A 7,830-nucleotide genomic window follows, 5' to 3' on the forward strand; every position below is an offset into this window, starting at 1 on the left:
TGGTTCTACCGACGTGCTTTTCACACAGGTGGCTGGCGGGTGTTTGTTTCTCCAGCTTTAGTTGAATTGAGTTTGACTACGGCCGGTCCTTGCTGAAGGTTAAAACAGCACACTTGATGAAAAATCATTGTGGTTTTGATGTGTAGGTAAGAACAGTTCTTGCTAGAAGCCCGTAGCAGCCACGTAAAACTTGCAACAACAAAGTAGAGGACGTCTAACTTGTTTTTGCAGGGCATGTTGTGATGTGATGTGGTCAAGACGTGATGAGATATAAATTGTTGTATGAGATGATCATGTTTTGTAGAAGTTATCAGCAACTGGCAGGAGCCTTATGGTTGTCACTTTATTGTATGAAATGCAATCGCCATGTAATTGATTTACTTTATCACTAAGCGGTAGCGATAGTCGTAGAAGCAATAGTCGACAAGATGACAAGGATGCTATGATGAAGAGCAAGGTGTCAAGCCGGTGATGATGGAGATCATGACGGTGCTTTGGAGATGGAGATCAAAGGCACAAGATGATGATGGCCATATCATGTCACATATTTTGATTGCATGTGATGCTTATATTTTATGCATCTTATCTAGCTTAGAATGGCAATAGCATTATAAGATGATACCTCACTAAATTTCAAGGTACAAGTGTTCTCCCTAAGTATGCACCGTTGCTACAGTACGTCGTGCCGAGACACCACGTGATGATCGGGTGTGATAAGCTCTACGTTCACATACAATAGGTGCAAGTCAGTTTTGCACGTGCATAATACTCGGGTTAAACTTGACGAGCCTAGCATATGCAGATATGGCCTCGGAACACTGAGACCGAAAGGTCAAACGTGAATCATAAAGTAGATATGATCAACATAGAAATGTTCACCATTGAAAACTACTCCATCTCACGTGATGATCGACATGGTTTAGTTCATAAGGATCACGTGATCATTGAGATGACTAGAGGGATGTATATCTAAGTGGGAGTTCTCAAGTAATATGATTAATTGAACTTTAATTTATCTTGAACTTGGTACCTGATAGTTTTTACATATCTATCTTGTTGTAGATCAATGGCCCGTGCTACCGTTCCCTTGAATTTTAATGCGTTCCTAGAGAAAGCTAAGTTGAAAGATGATAGTAGCAACTACACGGACTGGGTCCGTAACTTGAGGATTATCCTCATTGCTGCATAGAAGAATTACGTCCTGGAAGCACCGCTAGGTGCAAGACCCACTACAAGAGCAACTCCGAACGTTATGAATGTCTGGCAGAGCAAAGCTGATGACTACTCCATAGTTCAGTGTGCCATGCTTTACGACTTAGAATCGGGACTTCAAAGACGTTTTGAACGTCATGGAGCATATGATATGTTCCAGGAGTTGAAGTTAATATTTCAAGCAAATGCCCGAGTTGAGAGATATGAAGTCTCCAACAAGTTCAACAACTGCAAAATGGAGGAGAATAGTTCTGTCAGAGAACAAATACTCAGAATGTCTGGGTACCATAAACACTTGACTCAGCTGGGAGTTAATCTTCGTGATGATAGTGTCATTGACAAAGTTCTTCAATCACTGCCACCAAGCTATAAAGGCTTCGTGATGAACTATAATATGCAAGAGATAGAAAAGACAATTCCCGAGCTCTTCGCGACGCTAAAGGCCGCGGAGGTAGAAATCAAGAAGGAGCATCAAGTGTTTATGGTTAACAAGACCACTAGTTTCATGAAAAAAAGCAAAGGGAAGAAGGGGAACTTCAATAAGAACATCAAGCAAGTTGCTGCTCAAGGGAAGAAGCCCAAGTCTGGACCTAAGCCTGAAAATGAGTGCTTCTACTACAAAGGGACTGGTCATTGGAAGTAGAACTGCCCCAAGTATTTGGCAGATAAGAAGGATGGCAAAGTGAAAGGTATATTTTATACACATGTTATTGATGTGTACCTTACTAATGCTCGTAGTAGCGCCTGGGTATTTGATACTGGTTCTGTTGCTCATATTTGCAACTCGAAATAGGGCTACGAATTAAACAAAGACTAGCTAAGGACGAGGTGATGATGCGCGTGGGAAATGGTTCCAAAGTCGATGTGATCACCGTCGGCACGCTACCTCTACATCTACCATCGGGATTAGTTTTAGACCTAAATAATTGTTATTTGCTGCCAGCGTTGAGCATGAACATTATATCTGGATCTTGTTTGATGCGAGACGGTTATTCATTTAAATCGGAGAATAATGGTTGTTCTATTTATATGAGTAATATCTTTTATGGTCATGCACCCTTGATGAGTGGTCTATTTGTGTTGAATCTTGATTGTAGTGATACACATATTCATAATATTGAAGCCAAAAGATGGAAAGTTAATAATGATAGTGCAACTTATTTGTGGCAGTGTCGTTTAGGTCATATCGGTGTAAAGCACATGAAGAAACTCCATGCTGATGGGCTTTTGGAATCACTTGATTATGAATCACTTGATGCTTGTGAAACATGCCTCATGGGCAAGATGACTAAGACTCCATTCTACGGAACAATGGAGCAAGCAACTAACTTGTTGCAGATAATACATACTGATGTATGCGGTTCGATGAGTGTTGAGGCTCGCGGTGGGTATCATTATTTTCTAACCTTCACAGACGATTTGAGCATCTATGGGTATATCTACTTAGTGAGTCTGAATCATTTGAAAAGTTCAAAGAATTTCAGAGTGATTTAGAAAATCATCATAACAAGAAAATAAAGTTTCTATGATCTGATCGTGGAGGTGAATATTTGAGTTACGAGTTTGGTCTTCATCTGAAATAATGTGGAATAGTTTCCCAACTCACGCCACCTGGAACACCACAGAGTAATGGTGTGTCCTAACATCGTAACCGTACTTTATTAGATATGGCGTGATCTATGATGTCTCTTACCGATTTACCGCTATCGTTTTGGGGTTATGCTTTAGAGATGGCAACATTCACGTTAAATAGGGCACCATGTAAATCCGTTAAGACGACACCATATGAACTGTGGTTTGGCAAGAAACCTAAGTTGTCATTTCTTAAAGTTTGGGGCTGCTATGCTTATGTGAAAAAGCTTCAACCTGATAAGATCGAACCCAAATCGGAGAAATGTGTCTTCACAGGTACTCAAAGGAGACTGTTGGGTACACCTTCTATCACAGATCCGAAGGCAAGATATTCGTTGCTAAGAATGGTTCCTTTCTGGAGAAGGAGTTTCTCTCAAAAGAAGTGAGTGGGAGGAAAATAGAACTTGATGAGGTAATTGTACCTTCTTCCGAATTGGAAAGTAGTTCATCACAGAAATCAGTTCCAGTGATTCCTACACCAATTAGTGAGGGAGCTAATGATGATGATCATGAAACTTCAGATCAAGTTACTACCGAACCTCGTAGGTCAATCAGAGTACAATACGCACCAGAGTGGTACAATAATCCTGTTCTGGAAGTCATGTTACTAGACCATGACGAACCTATGAACTATGAGGAAGCGATGATGAGCCCAGATTCCGCGAAATGGCTTGAGGCCATGAAATCTGAGATGGGATCCATGTATGAGAACAAAGTGTGGACTTTGTTTGACTTGCCCGATGCTCGGCAAGCCATAGATAATAAATGGATCTTCAAGAAGAAGACTGACGCTGACGGTAATGTTACTATCTATAAAGCTCGCCTTGTTGCGAAAGGTTTTCAACAAGTTCAAGGAGCTGACTACGATGAGACCTTCTCACCTGTAGCGATGCTTAAGTCTGTCCGAATCATGTTAGCAATTGCCGCATTTTATGATTATGAAATTTGGCAAATGGATGTCAAAACAACATTCCTTAATGGATATCTTAAAGAAGAGTTGTATATGATGCAACCAGAAGGTTTTCTCGATCCTAAAGGTGCTAACAAAGTGTGCAAGCACCAGTGATCCATTTATGACTGGTGCAAGCCTCTCGGAGTTGGAATATATGCTTTGATAGTGTGGTCAAAGCATATGGTTTTATATAGACTTTTGGAGAAGCCTCTATTTCGAAGAAAGTGAGTGGGAGCTCTGTAGCATTTCGAATATTATATGTGGATGACATATTGTTTATTGGAAATAATACAAAATTTCTGGATAGCATAAAAGGATACTTGAATAAGAATTTTTCCAATGAAAGACCTCAGTGAAGTCGCTTATATATTGGGCATCAAGATCTATAGAGATAGATCAAGACGCTTGATTGGACTTTCACAAAGCACATACCTTGATAAAGTTTTGAAGACGTTCAAAATGGATTAGTCAAAGGAAGGGTTCTTGCCTGTGTTACAAGGTGTGAAGTTGAGTCAGACTCAATGCCCGACCACTGCAGAAGGTAGAGAGAAAATGAAACCCATTCCCTGTGCCTCAGCCATAGGTTCTATCATGTATGCAATGCTGTGTATAGGACCTGATGTGTGCCTTGCTATAAGTTTAGCTGGAAGGTACCAAAGTAATCGAGGAGTGGATCACTTGACAGCGGTCAAGAACATCCTGAAATAGATGAAAAGGACTAAGGGTATGTTTCTCATTTATGGAGGTGACAAAGAGCTTGTCATAAATGGTTACGTCGATCCAAGCTTTGACATTGATCCGGATGAATCTAAGTCACAAACTGGATACGTATTTATTAAATGGTGGAGCTGTCAGTTGGTGTAGTTCCAAGCAGAGCATCGTGGCGGGACCTACGTGTGAAGTGGAGTATATAGCTGCTTCAAAAGCAGCAAATGAAGGAGTCTAGATGAAGGAGTTCATATCCGATATAGGTGTAATACCTAGTGCATCGGGTCCAATGAAAATCTTTTGTGACAATACTGGAGCAATTGCCTTGGCGAAGGATTCCAGATTTCACAAGAGAATCAAACACATCAAGACGCTTCAATTCCATCGGTGATCAAGTCAAGGAGGGAGACATAGAGATTTGCAAGATACATATGGATCTAAATGTTGTAGACCCATTGACTAAGCCTCCACGGGTGTTAAAATCATTACTATGTAATCTAGATTATTGACTCTAGTGCAAGTGGGACTGAAGGAAATATGCCCTAGAGGCAATAATAAAGTTGTTATTTATATTTACTTATATCATGATAAATGTTTATTATTCATGCAAGAATTGTATTAACCGGAAACTTAGTACATGTGTGAATACGTAGACAAACAGAGTATCCCTAGTATGCCTCTACTTGACTAGCTCGTTAAACAAGGATGGTTAAGTTTCCTGACCATAGACATGTGTTGTCATTTGATGAACGGGATCACATCATTAGAGAATGACGTGATGAACAAGACCCATCCGGTAGCTTAGCATAATGATCGTTTAGTTTTATTGCTATTGCTTTCTCCATGACTTATACATATTCCTCTTACTATACGATTATGCAACTCTCGAATACCAGAGGAACACCTTGTGTGCTATCAAACGTCACAACATAACTGGGTGATTATAAAGATGCTCTACAGGTGTCTCCAAAGGTGTTTGTTGAGTTGGCATAGATTAAGATTAGGATTTGTCACTCCGAGTATCGGAGAGGTATCTCTGGGCCCTCTCGGTAATGCACATCACTATAAGCCTTGGAAGCAATGTAAATAATGAGTTAGATGCGGGATGATGCATTACGCAACGAGTAAAGAGAATTGCCGGTAATGAGATTGAACCAGGAATGATGATACCAACGATCGAATCTTGGGCAAGTGACATACCGATGACAAAGGAAATAACGTATGTTGTTGTGCGGTTTGACCGATAAAGATCTTTGAAGAATATGTAGGAGCCAATATGAGCATCTAGGTTCCACTATTGGTTATTGACCGGAGATGTGTCTCGGTCATGTCTACATAGTTCTCGAACCTGTAGGGTCCCCACGCTTAACGTTCAATGACGATTTGTATTATGAGTTATGTGTTTTGGTGACCAAAGTTTGTTTGGAGTCCCGGATGAGATCACGGACATGACGAGGAGTCTCGAAATGGGTGAGAGGTAAAGATTGATATATTGGAAGGTTAAATACAGACACCGGAATGGTTGCGATAAGGTTCAGGGATTTTTCAGAGTATCGGGAGGCTACCCGAACCCCCCGGGAAAGTTATTGGGCCAAATGGTCCATAGTGGAGGAGAGGAGGCAGGCCACGGGAGGAGGTGCGGCCCCCCTGCTTGTCCAATCCGAATTGGACAAGGTAAGGGGGCGCGACCCCCCCTCTTTCCTTCTCCTTCTCCCTCCTTTCCCCTTTCCCCTCTCCGTTGGAAGGAAGGGGGCGAATCCTACTTGGACTGGGAATCCAAGTAGGACTCCCCCCTTGGCCCGCCCCCTTGGTCGGCAACCTCTTCCCCCCTTTATATAAGGGGGCAGGAGGCACCCCAAAGGCACACCAAGATTTCTCTTAGTCGTGTGCGGTGCACCCCTCCATAGTTTACTCCTCCGGTCATAGCGTCATAGTCCTTAGGTGAAGCTCTGCGCGGATCACATCACCATCACTGTCACAACACCATCGTGCTGTTGGAACTCGCCCTCGACCTTCTACTGGATCAAGAGCTCGTGGGACGTCATCGATCTCAACATGTGCTGAACACGGAAGTGCCGTACGTTCGGTACTTGGATCGGTTGGATCATGAAGACGTTCGACTACATCAACCGCATTAACCTAACGCTTCCGCTTTCAGTCTACGAGGGTATGTGGACACACTCTCCCAGTCTTTTTGCTATGCATCTCCTTGATAGATCTTGCGTGATCGTAGGAATTTTTTTGAAGTTGCATGCTACATTCCCCAACATTTTGATGGGTTCAATTTTGCGGTGTTCTTTCCCAGTGGCAGAAGGGGCAGCAAGACACGCTTGTATCATTGCTATTAAGGATAACAAGATGGGGGCTATTCCTACATGAATAGATCTCATCTACATCATGTCATCATTCTTATTGCATTACTCTGTTTCTCCATGAACTTAATACACTAGATGCATGCGGGATAGCGGTCGATGTGTGGAGTAATAGTAGTATATGCACGCATGAGTCAGTCTACTAATCTTGGACGTGATACCTATATATTGGTCATTGCCTTGGATGTCGTCATAATTATTCGATCTTCTATCAATTGCCCAACAGTAATTTGTTTAGCCACCGTGTGCTATTTCTTGAGAGAAGCCACTAGTGAAATCTACTGCCGCTTCATGAGTGATACGTCTCCAACATATCTATAATTTTTTATTGTTCCATGCTATTATATTATCATTCTTGGATGTTTTACCATCATTTTATAGAAACTTTATATCATTTTTTGGACTAACCAATTGACATAGTGCCCAGTGCCAGTTTTAGTTTTTTGCTTGTTTTTTACTTCGCAGAATTTCAGTACCAAATGGATTCCAAACCCAGCGAAACTTTTTGGAGATTTGTTTGGACCAGAAGACACCTCGGGGATCAAGAAAGCACCTCGGAGGAGGCCCATGGGGCCCATGATACACCAGGGCGTGCCAGAGGCCCCTAGCTCTAGTGTGCCCTGGTGTATCGTGGGGCCCATGAAGGACTCATGCACCACCTTTTCGTCCTATAAATTCCAAAATATTCCAGAAATCCTAGGGGAGTCAAGGAAAAACATTTCCAGCCGCTGCAAGTTCCACAACCACAAGATCCAATCTAGACCCCTATTTCGGCACCGTGCCGGAGGGGAACACGATCACAGAGAGGTTCATCATCCTCATTGGTGCCTCTCCGATGATGCGTGAGTAGTTCACCATAGACCTACGGGTCTGTAGGCTGTAGCTAGATGGATTTTGCTCTGTTTTTTATTCTCAATACAATGGTCTCTTAGAGACTATTTGATGTAGTGACTT

Source organism: Triticum aestivum, chromosome 2A (genome assembly GCF_018294505.1).
Source record: "Triticum aestivum cultivar Chinese Spring chromosome 2A, IWGSC CS RefSeq v2.1, whole genome shotgun sequence".
NCBI classification, from domain to species: Eukaryota; Viridiplantae; Streptophyta; class Magnoliopsida; order Poales; family Poaceae; genus Triticum; species Triticum aestivum.